Here is a 16,789-nt window from a genome sequence, read left to right as displayed (position 1 = left end):
GGGCTGTGATGCATCGGTGCAGGGCTGTGATGCATTGGTGCATCACAGCCCTGTGATGTATCGGTGCAGGGCTGTGATGCTCTGACATCTCTGCCTATGGGGCTGCACACTGCTTCAGTGTGCCCATGTGTGAGAATACATCTTAGCACATGAAACCTTTGCACAGGCGTCTGTGCAAAACTGCATGCAGTGCACTATAGCCTGTACCTATAGTTCATGTAATTTTGCACATGCATGCAGGTTGTCCTCATTGTATTTTATTTTTGACACCCTCCCTACTTCCCTAGAGGCAATTATCTCCTGGGGGTAAGATTAAATCCATACCCCTGGGTGCTAAGATGTATTCTTAACACATGAGCACACTGAGGCAGTGTGCAGCCCCATAGGCATCTTATGCTCTCGATGTTGCGGTATACCCCACTGATGGGGCAGAGCAGGTTCTCATGTTTTACAGTTATGGATAAGCACAAATACAGAAGGGTCCCAAAATTATAAACAATATCTAAAAAATATAAACAATATCTAAAAATATCAGATAATCGACATAGGTGGTCAGCAAGCCTGACGGCGCGTCCTGCCCAGAAAAGCCTAGGACCACCCGGACCATTCAATCATCCACCTACAGTACAAAAGCCATATTTTTAGAGATTTTTTTTCAAAAGCATATAAAGAACCAGAAAAACACAACAGCCCAATATGGCCAGTGATTCGCTGAACACAACTTCCTCAGGGGTACAATGTCATTTTAATCTCACTAACATGATCGTTGTCATTCCAAGAGGGAGAGAGACAGTCTCAGCAGAGGCACTTTGCTAGGACTACACTGAACGTGACATTGCAGAGGGATTGAAAGAGAAGGTAAAGGCATTTTGCAGATAATAACAAGATCAGCCAACAGGCTTTAGCTGTAATCCATCAAATAAACACAGTTTAATTCAGTAAATATGAAAATAAGAGAGAAGCAAACAAGAACAAGGTAAAATGGAATAAGAAAATGAAAAATGGAGGCATAATCCACTGTCATAAATCTCCTCAATTAAACCAGAACCCTAATAATAAAATATAATTTAATTCATTTATAAACTACCATTCGGAACAGACTAGTTCAATTAATATGGTATACAACATATAAATATGCATTAGTATTAAGATTGATGCTCTGTGTAGGTGGCCAAAAAAACAACTTCCTATACATTTCAAAGTACTTATGCAATTTCTTTGAGTAGCAATGAATAGCAGTCTTTTTTAAAGTTCATTAAAGATTGTTAATATTCCCTTATTACAGAAACCTTTTTTTTTAACAATGGAAGTTGATCCTGCAAAAGTCTTGTGTTAGATTCTGTTGAAAAACAATTTTTCTGCCTGAACATGACCATTTTCTAGATTGTGCATGGCATCTTACCGCCACCCGTACTGCTTGACAAAGAGAGATGCAAAAGGTCACACAGTCACATAAAGTCAAGAGGTTTGTTGTATCATGCACTAAAAAAAACCCAAAGCACCAAAGCAAACAAGGGATATCTAGAGTCAGCCGGCTATGGGACAGCGAATGATTCACTGCAGCTTCATTTCCTGTGCTGCAAGGATCAGTAGAACTTGGTGATACAAGAGGTAGTATTGCCCCAAGAAGGAACAACCGCACAATGAACTCTGGTCCCAGAAGTCATTTCCTACCTACTGCAAGTGGTTATCTCCAGAACCAAGGGCCAAGTTCTGTCTGAAGGTCTATACACATTTAGATTTGACCCCTGTCATCAGAATACAGCCAGCCCTCAAAAAGCGAGTCACAAATATATTATGTTATTTCCTTAAAAAGGTATTAGCCATAATGTATTTACTGAGCCTTTCTTTCTTTGTATTAAGAGCATGCATGGAAACAACTTTTGGTTTTCTTAATTCATTTGTTTGTGCATTTGAGTTGCGTGTTAATGATACAAAATAAAATCTTGTTTTTGTGTAATTTTTGATAGTCAATGATACAAATTGAAACAAATACTGTTGGTGTTTTCCATTTCGTTTTAATCAACTGCACATCCTTACTATGTATCCTAAGAGACAAAACATGGCAACCACATAGTGGTAAAAGAGGAAAACACAAGAATGGTATTGCTAATAGAAGTGTCAGTATTAAGCGACTATTCTATACAGCGTATGGAGAGAGGAAAGGTCCTCAAAGCAAAATATGCAATCAGAAGCTAAGGAAATATGGCATAAAGATACAGAAATATTCCCAATTCTATTGGGTACCACTGGCCTGATTAAAAAGAACTTCCATGCACACCTTTACATGTTGCCCGTACATATTACATAAATTTATTTAGACTTAATTTCTTTTCCACAATCAGACTCTCAAGGCAGGTATAATAATAAACATTAAACAAGCAATAAAAAGACAATCAGCGTAAAACCATAAGAACATTAGAAGTTGCCTATTGGGTCAGATCAAGAGTCCATCAAGCCTGGCAGCCTGTTTCCAACAGTGGCCAAGCCAGGTTACATAAATAACATGCATAAGAACATAAGAAATTGCCTTGCTGGGTCAGACCAAGGGTCCATCAAGCCCGGCATCCTGTTTCCAACAGAAGCCAAACCAGGCCATAAGAACCTGGCAATTACCCAAACACTAAGAAGATCCCATGCTACTGATGCAATTAATAGCAGTGGCTATTCCCTAAGGGGCGGATTTTAAAAGCCCTGCTCGCGTAAATCCGCCCGGATTTACGCGAGCAGGGCCTTGCGCGCCGGTGCGCCTATGTTCAATAGGCCTACCGGCGCGCGCAGAGCCCCGGGACTCGCATAAGTCCCGGGGTTTTTCGAGGGGGGTGTGTCGGGGGCGTGTCGGGGGCGTGTCGGATCGGCGCGGCGTTTTGGGGGCGGGACATGGCATTTCGGGGGCGGGCCCGGGGGCGTGGTTTCAGCCCGGGGTGGTCCAGGGGTGTGGCCGCGCCCTCCGGAACCGCCCCCAGGTTGCGTCTCGGCGCGCTAGCGGCCCGCTGGCGCACGGGGATTTACTTCTCCCTCCGGGAGGCGTAAATCCCCCGACAAAGGTAGGGGGGGTCTAGATAGGGCCGGGGGGGGTGGGTTAGATAGAGGAAGGGAGGGGAAGGTGAGGGGAGCGCGAAAGCGAGTTCCCTCCGAGGCCGCTCCGATTTTGGAGCGGCCTTGGAGGGAACGGCGGCAGGCTGTGCAGCTCGGTGCGCGCTGGCTACACGAAATCGGCAGCCTTGCGCGCGCCGATCCAGGATTTTAGTGGCTACGCGCGTATCTATTAAAATCCAGCGTACTTTTGTTGGCGCCAGCTACACTAACTGCACTAACCACATCCTCTGGCAACAAATTCCAGAGCTTTATTGTGTAAACTGTAAATCTTAGAGATGGAGAATATCCAGCATCCCCTTGTTTGCGAGTGAGACTCATTCCTGTCATGGTATGAGCAAAGCAAACCTATTTGGAAAACATTACTCCGAGAGAGCAAGCACATTACTTATCCATGATTTCCCCATAAAACTACTGTAATTTCTCCTTATACTATTTCCATGAAGGAATATCCTTGCTTTGCTCTGTTTTGTATTGCATGCAAGTGTGAAACAAAGTGCAATGCAAGGATACAGCTTAAGCTTACCTGAAGGCAGAACATCCCTTTAATTTCAAGAGCCCGATTTCAAAGGCATGAAAACAGCCCAGAAATGAATGGTTGCTGAATACTTTTCCAAGGCAGGTAATTGATATTTTCCCTCCAAGCTCTGTGAAAATATCATTAACATGACAAATGATTGCACTGCAGTTTGAAATGAAAGTTCTCGCTCTCTAAGGAGCTGATTGAACGTTTCTGGACCATTCCAAAAGGAAAGAACTAGGGCCCCTGGTTAACATGGAGTGGCTCCAAGTAGGAGACCTAGGTCTGGGAATAGCCTCTGGGGCCAAACAATACAACTGAAGAAGTAGATGATTGAAATCATTCTTTTTCGGAGCTGGGTTTGTATTTGCTACAATACTCTGAGAGTTTCAAATACATCAAATTGCAAAAAAGAAAGTGATATTCTGATACAATGAATGTTATGGATCGTTTGTTTCATAGCTCTAGCGTATTGTTGGGGTAGGATGCAATAAACGTTTTAAGCCAATGTCCAAATGTGCACTAATGTTTCACCCTCTCCTTTCAGATTGATCAATCTTGGAAAACAAGGTTTCAGTCTTTCAGGCTCTTGTACTCGTATCTAAGACGAAAGCTCCCTTTGATAAACTCTTCAGTATTTTCAGCTCTTATCTTGCTCTCGTTCACTGCATTGTGCAGTCTTCTACTACTGATACTTCTCATCTTTTCTAGCTGTAGTATCTGTAAGATGTCAGAGGTATTAAAGAGGCACTGAAATATAGTATCTTCTTATTAAACATAGTATGATAAGCCTACTATGGTCTGGGTATGGCACTAAAGAATTTTGGCAGGGATGTTGACAGCTGTTTGTTTACCAATTAATTAACAGAGCAATTTTCAAACCTGCCTGTACAGATGCAAAGTTTGAGGGTATTGTTACCTGTGGATTTTGCATCGGTTTTCAAAGGGAAAGTGTGAGAATACTTTCCCTTTGAAAATTGCCCGAGTTAAAAATACTTGCTCAGATTTGCACCTGTGGCTATTTTTTTTTCTGGGAAAAGCAATGCACGTAGTTTTGAAAATGTAATACTATGTATGTTGTTATTGCCTCCCCTGACCTGTTCTTATCTCAGAGTCCATCTACTTTTTGCCCAAGTAAAATGCATGTGTTTTTGATCTCTATATGCAATTTTTCCTGGAAAAAGGATGGGCATAAGAACATAAGAAATTGCCCTTCTGGGTCAGACCAAGGGTCCATCAAGCCCAGCATCCTGTTTCCAACAGTGGCCAATCCAGGCTACAAAGTACCTGGCAAGTACCAAAACACTAAGTAGATCCCATGCTACTGATGCCAGTAATAGCAGTGGCTATTCCCTAAGTCAACTTGATTAACAATAGTTAATGGACTTCTCCAAGAAATTATCCAAACCTTTTTTGAACCCAGCTACACTAACTGCCCTAACCACATCCTCTGGCAACAAATTCCACAGCTTAAGTGTGCGTTGAGTGAAAAAGAATTTTCTCCAATTAGTTTTAAATGTGCTACATGCTAACTTCAGGGAGTGCCCCTAGTCCTTCTATTATCTGAAAGAGTAAATAACTAATTCACATTTACCCATTTTAGACTCTCATGATTTTAAAGACCTCTATCATATCCCGCCTCCCCCCCCCCCCCCTCAGCCATCTCTTCTCCAAGCTGAACAGCCCTAACCTCTTTAGCCTTTGCCATCCCCTTTATCATTTTGGTTGCTCTTCTCTGTACTTTCTCCAGTACAACTATATGTTTTTGAGATGTGGTGACCAGAATTTTACACAGTACTGAAGGTGCAGTCTCACCATGGAGCGATACAGAGACATTATGACATTTTCAGATATATATATATATATATATATATATATATATATACACACACACACACACATATATATATATATACATAGACATACATGCACACATACATATATATGCATATATATGTGTGTGTATGTGACTCTTTCCAAAGTTAGTTATAACAGAAAATGAACCTTTCAAAACTCTTTCCTCAGGTGTTCTAAGCTGATCCTCAGATGTGATGCAACAAAGAAGGTTGCATCACATCTGAGATTGCATCACATCAGGTTGGTTTTTCATTTCTCTCTTTAATGTTCTCTTTGCTTCATTAAGAAAAAAATACCAGTAGTAGCACAGCTTCCTTATTTTCACTCCTATGCAGTGTATTTTAGGGGTGTGAATTCATTTGCAACGTATTAGTAATCCGCAACGTATAGGGCCATATTTGTTGTATTCGTGGGGAAGTGAAACCTATCGTGATTCCCCATGAATACAATGAATCTTCAACGAATTATTCGGCCATCTAAAGGAGCGAATTTAAACAAAACCCCCACCCGCCTGACCCCCTCAAGACTTACCAAAACTCCCTGGTGGTCCAGCGAGGGGTCCGGGAGCCATCTACTGCACTCACGCCATCGGCTGCCAGTATTCAAAATGGCGCCGATAGCCTTTGACCTTACTATGTCACAGGGGCTACCGGTGCCAGCATGGTAGGAGCACAATATGGTGCCTCAGAGGGAAATTTCCTTCCACTCCCCACCCCCACCTTCCCCTATCTAACCTGCCCCCCAGCACTACCTAAATCCCCCCTACCTTTGTTTTCAATTTTACACCTGCCTCTGGCAGGCATAACTTGCGTGCGCGTGAACCTCCAGCACAGCCGCTGGGCTGGAGGCCTCGGTCCCACCCCCCTGGACCACCCCCGGATTGGCACCACGCCCACGACCCCGCCCCCTTCCCGCCCCTTTTTTCAAAGCCCCGGGACATACGCACGTCCTGGGGCTTGCGCGCGCCGCCACGCCTATGCAAAATAGGCTTGGCACGCACAGGGGCAGGTTTCGGGGTTACGCGTGTAACCCTTTGAGAAGCTACCCCTAAATGTTCTCACTTCAACAATCTAACTAAGCCAATGAAAACCTCGTCATCCTGGCTATAATTTTAAGTAACTGACTGTTACTATTCTTATCTGGGTTGCTGTAATATGAACAAAATTTTTAAAACACAATCTCATTCCTTCCTTTCAGTCACACACACTCTACTTTGAGTATATTGACAACAATTCCCTTTGGATTTCAAACTTTCAGACAAACAAACGGGTCCTATAAAAGGAGTCAGAAACAATATGCCCTTCTCTCTCTGTCTCTCCATGTGCAGAACCTCTCTAGCTCTTGGGGGCTAATCATTAGCATATCTCTCAGCATGAAGATCCCATAAGCCTTAGCTTTGGCAGGACTGACATAGCAAGCTGCCAATCAGAATCTTCAGTCCTGCTCTTCCTGCTGAAGCCATTCTACTTCAGTCCCGCCCACCGCTTATAACTGGACGTGAAGACAGAAAAAAAACAACTTCACAACGGTTTCTCCCCACTTCCCCCGAGGTTTCTAAGTCCACCAGAGATGTTATTTTCCTGCCAGTCCTGATAACAAGATACTGTTTGTTTGTTGTTTTCATTCCCTGAAGTCTGTCACTTAAGACTCTTGTCATGCAGCTTCAGGTTTTTTTTTACTTTGAGCCACAACAGTATCTCCCACCCAAGCTCCAGAGGAAATAAAGCAAGCCACATCCCAGCAATGCTTTCTACAGCCTCAGAACTCAGGTCAGAAAACAAAGCAAAACAAATGTATTTATCCTCTTATGGTATTTTTAACCCCTGGTTACACCCACTTGCACGGCTCAAACCTGACATTGCGCGGCTGTTCACAACCATTTGCAAAATTAGGTGCATGCATACACGCGCCTAAGCTATTTTATAAGAATCACTTGGATGAGCACATATGTTATAAAACGTCTGCATTTCTGGGCGTGCACCGACACAAACATGTACATGTGCGCCTGTGCACCCGTTTGAAAGTTACCATCATAGACAAACACTGACCTTGCACACAATGCAATATCATTAAGACAAAATATAAAATCAAGCCCCATGGTAGCTATTACTATCGATCAAATGCTTAAATACAAATGTTTCCAGCTAAAGATTGCTAAATCAGATGCTTGTTTGATCCCCTACGGAAGTTCATTACAGAAAGGAGGACCTACAGTGGAGATACCATTTATTTTTAAATAATGAATATCTTTTTCTTATATTCCTGTATAGCTTCAACATAAGGTCAGTAACTAGTGATCTAGAACTTTTAAAAGAGAAAGCTGGATGCCAAAATGAGGGGGGATCAGCAGCTCTCCCCATATTTGGTTTCAAAGCCATTGTTGTAATGAAATTCATTCCATGTAACTAGTTACAGTCATCTTATTATACAGCAGAGTTATTAAGCAGAGCTATAACTGCTTTATTTAAGTCCATGTTGTATGGCTAATATTTTTTCCATAAAATGTCAGTTTTGGAACTGCATGGAATATAATTACAAATCGTATGGAGAATAATTATCCAAAAGTTTGCTTGATATTTTCATCTTGTAAATGGCAACATGCCAAAAGATATTTAAACTCAGACGAAGGTCTATTATTATTATTGTACTTTTGGTAGCAAGCTCTGAAGCTCTAGAAGCATGTGCTAGTGGAATAATTATTGTTTTTATCCCAATGCAATTAAGTGTTAGATATAAAGTATTAGAAACTGGTTCTAATTCTATTCTATTAGTGAATTTCAGTATCACGCTTTCATTAATTTCATGTAAAATCTCCGTAGGTTATGACACTTTTTAAAGGGCTAATTTTCAGCCATTTACATACATAAAATCCTGTTTTAAGCTCAAAAATGACTGTAGCCTGGGGCTCTGTGCACGTAAAAGTACATGCATGACCATGCTACACATGCATTTTTATGTAAACTGCAGAGAAGTTGTCCAGGGAGTAGCACTGAGGCAGAGGTGAAATTTATTAGGGATGTGCATGCTCAATTTTTTTCATTTCTGTTTCATGTATTCATTTTTTGGGATTTTTTTCTTCATTTTTTTTTTTCAGGGCTTTTCATTTTTAATATTTTTTTAGGGTTTTTTTCCCATTTTCGGCTAACAGTGCTCAATCTTTGCAAACAGTGAGCCTTCTTTGCCAAAAACAAAAAATAATTTATGATTTTTTTCATGCTTTTACAGTCCTTTCCATTTCCTCCCATTTTCACCATTAATTTCAAATGATTGCACATCCCTAGAACTTATTCTAGGTGTACATGTGTAATTTACACCTTCTGAAGAGAAAGTGTAATTAATGGGAAGTTATTTGTGCATATAGGGCCAGATTTCAATACCGGTGCACACAAATGTATGCCCGATTTTATAACATGCACGCGCAGCCACGAGCATGTTATAAAATCCGGGGTCGGCGCGCACAAGAGGGTGCACACTTGTGCACCTTGCGTGCGCCGAGCCCTAGGGGAGCCCAGATGGCTTTCCCTGTTCCCTCCGAGGCCGCTCCAAAATCACCCAGGATAAGGGTGAATAACAAATTCAAATAAAAGATAAAGATAAATAGCTTACGTCCAAAACTTATACAACAGCGATTTAGCTGATCAGTGTGTCCTATATTAAAGTCTTTGAAGCTATATTTGAATCTGTGCAAAAAATACAAATCTCTGCACAGCACATTTTGTTTGGCGTATTAAAAAGGGACCTTAAATAGTAAAGCATCACTCAGATGTCACTTTCTATCCCCATAAACTGAGAACTTTTCCCTTCCTGTTTCCTTCATAATTTGGGCAGCCGTAACACCCTCTCGGCCACCTTCCCAAGGAAACACATAGCATAATGACAGCAAATACCAACTTGGATGTAATGACCATTTATTAGATGGAAAACTAATTGGGTGCCTAGTTGAATTCACCTATTCTAATATCCCAGGAGGTGCCATTGGAATTGTGTTCCTGTAACCATCCTAGCAGATCGACCAAGGTCTCACTTCGCACATGAGCCTTGACAAGCGGTACTGTCCCAGAGGGGCCATCAGGTAAGCTGCCACACAGCAGGCCTACAGGGCCTCCCCTCAGATTAACTTCAGTCTGACCAGTCAGTGTTATCAAACCCCCAATCTCCAGGCCTAATATTTATTAAGTCCAGATTGCTGATCTTCTTGTAAGGAGGTGGCCCTAGCCACGCCCCTCCTCATCTGTTGGAAGCTCCCCAGAGTTCTATTCACCTCCTCTCTTTTCTCTCTCCCCCTACCACTAGACTTGGGCACCCAAACATGACAAACATAACATAGAACAGTTGCACATCTATTACATCTTACCTAACATAATACCTCCTAACTCAAAAAGTAGTGTGGGCTGGGTAGGAGACAATGTCGTCCCGGAGCCATGGAGAAGAAAGGGCGCTACAAGAGCAGGCATGTCTTAAATCTCCCTTTTGCTCTGCTTCTCTTGGTCACGTCGTCGCACCAGGCCCAGGCAAATCAGGACGACTGGCGCCAACTTCGCGGTTGGATGATGTTGGCGCACCCAATGCCGGACCCTATCCCGGGCTGCCACGTCACTTCTCTGCACTGTGGGAAGGAAAGGGAAAGGATGAGGCTCCCCCACACCATCCACATTGCCATGCAGTCAGCGCCATGCCACTCCTCCCACTTACCAATGAAGTCGCCGACAGGTAGGTCCTGCAGTCTGCTCAGCCAGGTGCACTGGATGCTTGTTATTAGCTGGCACCTGTGCATCCGCGCTGTGGGAGGGGGGCTCCCATTTCCTCATCATTGTATTATTGTGATTTGGAATCATGCCCCAATAGCACCTGCTTGTGGGCAAATGCCTAGATTAATAGAAGGGTTTCACAAAATGGTCCCAGATTGTGATTTCTTTGTTTCATCTCTCACGATTGATACTAAGTTGGAGAAGACTGTGTTTTTCTACAATCTTGCATTTCAAAAAGCAACACACTGTTATATTTTTTTCAGCCCTTATTCTTTGCTGCTTATAACTGGACTGCTGAGGTAAAATATCGCTTTCTATTTAAATTTGGCATCAGTATCCTTTATAATGCATGACTAGTTTCAGGAAGCAATTTTCAAAGCAGTATAATAATACCAGGAGCAGTAATTCTACATTCAACATCAGACTTTGATACCGAAGAAATTGCATTCCCCGTTTCCTTATAATAAGAGGTTGTTACCTCTTTGAAATTCTGCTATAGATTTTGTTTATTGCTTCATGTTCCCTAAAAATCAAACACAAGAAATGGATATTGACTGACATAAATTCAAAATATTTTATAGTATTACTTGTTAATAGAACATAGCACAGAGTACGGCGGAAAAGAAAGATCACAAGGTTCATCTAGACTGCCCGTTATTCCCTTTTACCACCAGCGCTGGTTCAACTTCAGCTTTACCTTCACCTCCCTGCCACTCATGGTCCTCTGTGCCTGTCCCACGCCCTCTTACATTTTGAGTCTGTTCTTGCCTCCACTGCATCCGCTGGAAGGTTCAGTGCGTCCACCACCCTTTTCTGTAGGGAAATATTTCCTCGTGTTGCACCTGGATGGGCGTCCCTTTCAGCTTCGTGCATTGCACCTTGGTTTGGAGCTCTCGTTCAACCGAAAGACATGGGTCTTTTATGTGTTATTTAGATCTTTTGAGATATCTAATTCTTCTCCAGCTTGTCCCTCCCCCTTCACCCCCCCCCCCCCGAGATATTTATTTATTTATTTATGCAAGCTTTTTATATACCGACAATCATTGGGAACATCTTATCAGTTTACAGCACCTCACAGGGCTCTGCACTGTTTTAGGAGCCCTCTTCTCTTCCACCTCTAAACAGGGAGATGTGGCAACCAAAACTGGAGAGAGTGGGTGGCCTAATGTTCTGAGAACTAGGAGACCTGGGTTCAAATCTTGCTTCAACAACCAACATTCATTGTGACCTTGTGTAAGTCACTTTGGGTCAAATGAATGAATGAATGAATGAATTAATTTTACCATAGACCCAAACATGCAAAAATGCTTTACTATGCTGTCCCTTTATGTCTCCATTGAGTCAATTAGCCACTTTTGGGGGTGGGGAGGGATTGATAGTCAAAAGATTTATATCATTAAAATTGACTTTTAATCTAATAAATCTAAGCAAAGCAAAAGATTTCCTCTGCACTTCCCTAGTCAGTTCACGTATAGCACCCAATGAAAGGACGCGTGACCTAGTTCTTACACATTTACAGGCCGATGCAATATGGACATGCTAAAAACATGCATCTAAATCGGGCGCATGATTTTTTAACGCATGAACAATCACCTCTCCTGGGCTCCTGATGCAATAAGCAAATGAACTGCCACGCTAAAAAGGATGTGGCAGAGATAAATTTTGCGTCCTTAGCGCGTCCATGGCATCGAGCGCTCAGGAGTCGTGGCTGTTTGCGGGTTAGGAAAACAGACACTCAATTTATGCGCGCCCAACCCCTTGCTAAGCTGTATGCTAGGCTGGGCACTCACCCTTTACAGCATGCACATTAAAGGGGACATTTTCAAAGCTATTTCTATTGGTAAACCCCGGTTTTATACATATAAATGGCTTTTTAAAAAGACCCTGGGGGGTTGTGCATGTAAAAGTTCATGTAAATATGATTTTGTGCATAATTTTAAGTGCACTTCAGAGGCGCTCCAGGGCGGGGGGAGGGGAAGGGTATTGGAGTTAAGGGCAGGGAAATAATTTGCGTGGGAACTCTCTTCTCTTTTATTAATTTCCTTTCCTGTTACGATGGTGCATTTTAGCTTTTCTCATCGTTCTACATTATCCTCAGTCCTCCTTTGCTACCAGCACTTCTTCAGAGGTTGCACTTTCAGATATTATTCTTTCCCTTCTCATATCTACTTATCCTCATACATGCACACTCTTCTTATCCAGAAGCAAAACAGAAGCTTGCTTTCCAGATTATATTTTTTCTGCTGAACTTCTTGGTCTCAGGAAAAAATTAACTGACTGGGGAAAAATAATTGAGTTAAAATTTCAATAGTTTTGCTTTTTGAAAATATATGTTTAAACAACGATCAATGAAAAATCAATTGTCCTTGACTGATCTTCTTTCAACTAAACTAACCATGTCATTTTATATTAACTAAGAAAATGATTTTTTTTTTTTAATTAAAGCAATGCTTAGGTTGTTAAAGAAAAAAATATATAATTCAGTATCTTTAAACAGGCACACAGGCAAATGTGTGGCATTCATTGACTCACGTCCACAGATGCGTCCATTTTATAATATACAGGTGTATATGCAAGATATAAAATAGGCTGGATGCGAATACATGTTCATGCAATTTTAAATGGATGCGTGCATGTGTGCATAGCTAGTTTTCCCAGTTCATTCCCAGTTTATTCCCAGTTTGCTCAGGTAAGGGATAGATCTTCCAACCCCACCCCCGGTTTAGTAGCCTCCCTGTCCCCGTTAGATCCGACCCTTAAAACTCCACCGACTACCCTGGATTTTTTTGTTTTAATACTTACAAGTCATCCATAGCATAAGTGAATTTATGTAGCAGGGGACACCAGCGCGTCCAAGGACACGTAAGTATTTACGCGTACATTTCTTGGCCAGGCCCACGTCCCTTTTAAGAAACCTTTTGAATGTGTGCACAAGCAGGAGATACGCACATCCATGGGTGGCTTTTAAAATCCATTCAGCACGCCAGCTTGACCTGTGTGTGCATCTCCCGGTTTTGGAGCATGCAGGACTTTTAAAATTATGTGAAATCTCCGCATTAATAAATGTGGAGTACTAACACGTGCTCGTGTACTGTCAGGGCAGAGATCCGCGTTATTTTGTAAACCGTGTGACTGCTGCCACGCAGCTCAGAAAACAGAGCCTAAACTAGACACACTGACTTATGTGGGTTTGTGCTGACCTATGGACACTACTGAAAATTACCCTGAGTACGACTACTGAATAAGCAATAATGTGATAGCAAATGGGCAAACAAAGCTCCACAGAAAAAGTGGAAGGCTCTAGTATAGCATTCCTCTATTTCACTTCAGTCAATGAAAACAGGACTGCAAAAAATAATGAGGGGGAAAGGGGGAGGGGTTAGCACAGAAAGCCCCTTACATCTCTCTCTATTACACCTTTTTACCTGATCCTTGTGCATCTTCATAACATTTTGCACTGCACAGTTTATTATTTCTGTACTCGTGCTGCATTTTGATATCATCCCAACTGGGTCTTTAGTCCTCACTCAGGCTTCCAAAAAAACATTTGACCTTGAACTTAGATGTACCTTTGCAGAAAGATCACACGCACTGGACTTGTTGGGGAGCAACCTTCGATAGCTTGTGATGTTACAAGGAAAGAGCACAGTTTTCGCATGTGCATAGCTTGCAGCTAATTTATGCACTGTTCTGTCCTTCTTAATTATGGATGTTATTCATTGCAATCCATGTTGAACAATTATTGAAATCTGCGGAATATATGAACATGTAAATAAATAAAATGAGAAGTCGTCTAGTTTCTCTTTGAAAGTTAGCCTCCAGTTTGTGCATGCACAGAGCATGCATGGATCAAGAGTATGTATGTTTGAAAATTCAAATGTATATGTGCTGTTTACTCCCCCATCCTAAACGCGCTGCAAGAATTCATCTTTTTAATCCGACTAAAAACTAGCACATACTTTTAGCAGCATTGAGGGGGACAAGCTTCAACCATGGCAATCTTCCCAAGTAAATAGCTGGGTAAATGCCTTTTAAAACTGTCCTCAATAAAAGTCCAGTGTCGCTGTTCTTTCAGTAAATGTTTGCAGTTCAAATATTTTTTGATCTCTTGCAGTAATTAATATCCTTCATTGATTACGGCGGTAGTCTAGTACCTACTAGAATTCACAGCTGGACACATCTGCTTTATGATTTCTTTTCAAGTACTTTCTGGCAAGAAATGTCTCCTTCTGACAGTCTCTTAATAGGCTCATAATTTCAGCCTGCACACCTTTTTTGTTTCTTTCTGTGAATTCTACACTCGTGGCGGCAGCTCCTATTTTCTTTAGCACAGCTTCCATTCAATGGCACACGGCAAGCAGAGAGAGGTTTGAAATTGCTTGCCGTTCTGATTTAAAACTAATAAATAAATAAATAAATACATACAATATTAAAAAAAAAAAAAAATCATCGCCTTTCCGTCTGTTCTGGAACAAAAGAAAATTCACAGGACAGTCAGCCATGTGTCCCAGTGCTCTGAAGCAACCAAGGTGTCCCAAACTTGAAACTTCCTCAAAGACCCCTAACATGGGCGCACATAATGCAGTCAGTCATCCCATTCCACTCCTAGCACCATCCTTTGGGTCCCTTCCAGTCCCCACCCACTGCACTCATAATTATGGTTTAGGGTCAGTAGTGTAAAGCGTGGGCTGTGGATTAATTTATTAGCAACGGTTCGATATGCTGTAATTCACAATTTCAGTTTAATTTGCAGATGGGATACATTTATGAAATGAGGTTCCATGCCCGGGTCACCATTCCTTTATGTGATAGACTGGAAGACATGGAAGCAATTTTCAGACGGTGACACATTGCCTGGGTGCCAATGGCCTGTCAGGCAGGGCCTTATCAATTATTCCAAGGCTTCTACCTTTTTGGAGCGAGAGCACGGATAACAGCAGCGCACAGCCACCCCGGGCTATAGAGTACCGTACTCTTTGTGCATATTTTACTGATTGGAGGGCCTCAGCTGTCCAGGGCAGTACTGTGTCAAAGGAGGAAAGACATACAGTTGCAAAGCAATTAACCGGAGCTAGGAAAGTCAACCTTTCAAGCTGATTGACTGCAGAGCAGTTCCATCTTCCCACCACCACCTCCACCACCAGCAAGAAGCATACAGTTCTGTAAAGGGTCAAATTGAGCCCATGCTCCTCCTTCCCCTCAAGTGTCCTGCTTGGCCAGTTACGTCCCATCGCTTCATCCCCAGTCTGGGAGCTCTTCGATAGTTCCCATCACATGGATTGGCTCCTTCCTCCATCTCTCACCTTTTCTTTTCGGGTTTTTTTTTTATGCCTTGCTAATAGCTTTTGGCTATACATACCATCTCATCTTTATCTCATTTATAATAATCATGCTACAATATGTAGAACAAAACCCACATTTATTGGCAATGCATATTTTTTTTCTTAACATAAAAGCTTATAGAAGTGCTGTGAATGTTCATATTTGCAAGATTTTGCCTCAAGCAATAAACGTTGGTTTCAACATTACACCAATATTTATTATTGGAAAAGAGTTGCACTGTTCCTTCGGTGACCTTTCCCCAAGGCGTACCAACTGTTATTTTTATTTCTAAATTACAATAATAAAATGTTCCAGTTTATCCCATTTGCCTATTTTCTGAATACAGTATATTCCTGCATTTTATTATAAGATTGTCTTAATTCAGCAGAAATAGAAGGTGAATTGCAGAAAGTCCTATTGGGAGCCTCAGGTTTTTCCTCTCTCTCCTCCAGATGGTTTTCTTTTACTCTCCCAAACTCCTCCTAGAAGTCACTGAGATCTTTCAGACTGAAATTAATGCAAAAAAAGAGGAAAAAATATCTTCTCTCACAGGCAGGAAGGGTAGACAAAAGCTTCCCCCCCCCCCCCCCCCCCCCACAATAAAATCACCAAAAGTCAAGTTCTTCAAAAAACACAGAGATTTACTTCCTAACCACTGAGCGTAGGCCAGAAAATGTGATTTTCTCACTTCCCAGCCTTGCCAACATTGGGTAGGGATAGAGAAACTTAGGGAAATAAAAGCATCAGATCCCTTCTTGTCCAATGGATCAATGAGTCCAAACCAAATATGCCACATTAAACTGGGGGGGGGGGGGAGAGAGGCTGCCTGCTCCCAAGCCAGCAAGAAACTCCGACTGCCGCAACCCTCGATAGGAAATGCTGTGCCATGAAAAAGAAAGGCCTTCCTCAACCTCAGAGCTTCGAGAATACCTGCCCGCCCACCCCCCCCAGGATTAAAAATGGACGGTAACAGATAGGCTACTGTTGGCTCTGGCAGGGTAAAGACTGCGACACAGAGACACCCTCCCAAATAATATCGATATAAAATGCCTTCAAAGCCTTGGAAACAGATGATGCTGCGGAAATGACATCACTTGCGGAAACAGAGCCGAAGAGAGGCACCTTCCCCTCTGTACGCAGAAAAAACACTGTCAACGCATCCCAGAGCAGGAAGCTCCTTCTGCTGAGGAACTCTGTTACCAAAGGAATTAACTTGGGGGCACACAGCTGAAGAGAAACAAAAAGG

The sequence above is a fragment of the Rhinatrema bivittatum genome, chromosome 18 (assembly GCF_901001135.1).
Source record: "Rhinatrema bivittatum chromosome 18, aRhiBiv1.1, whole genome shotgun sequence".
Lineage (NCBI taxonomy): Eukaryota > Metazoa > Chordata > Amphibia > Gymnophiona > Rhinatrematidae > Rhinatrema > Rhinatrema bivittatum.
The sequence above is the reverse complement of the archived record's forward strand: the minus strand, read 5'-3'. Positions refer to the sequence as shown.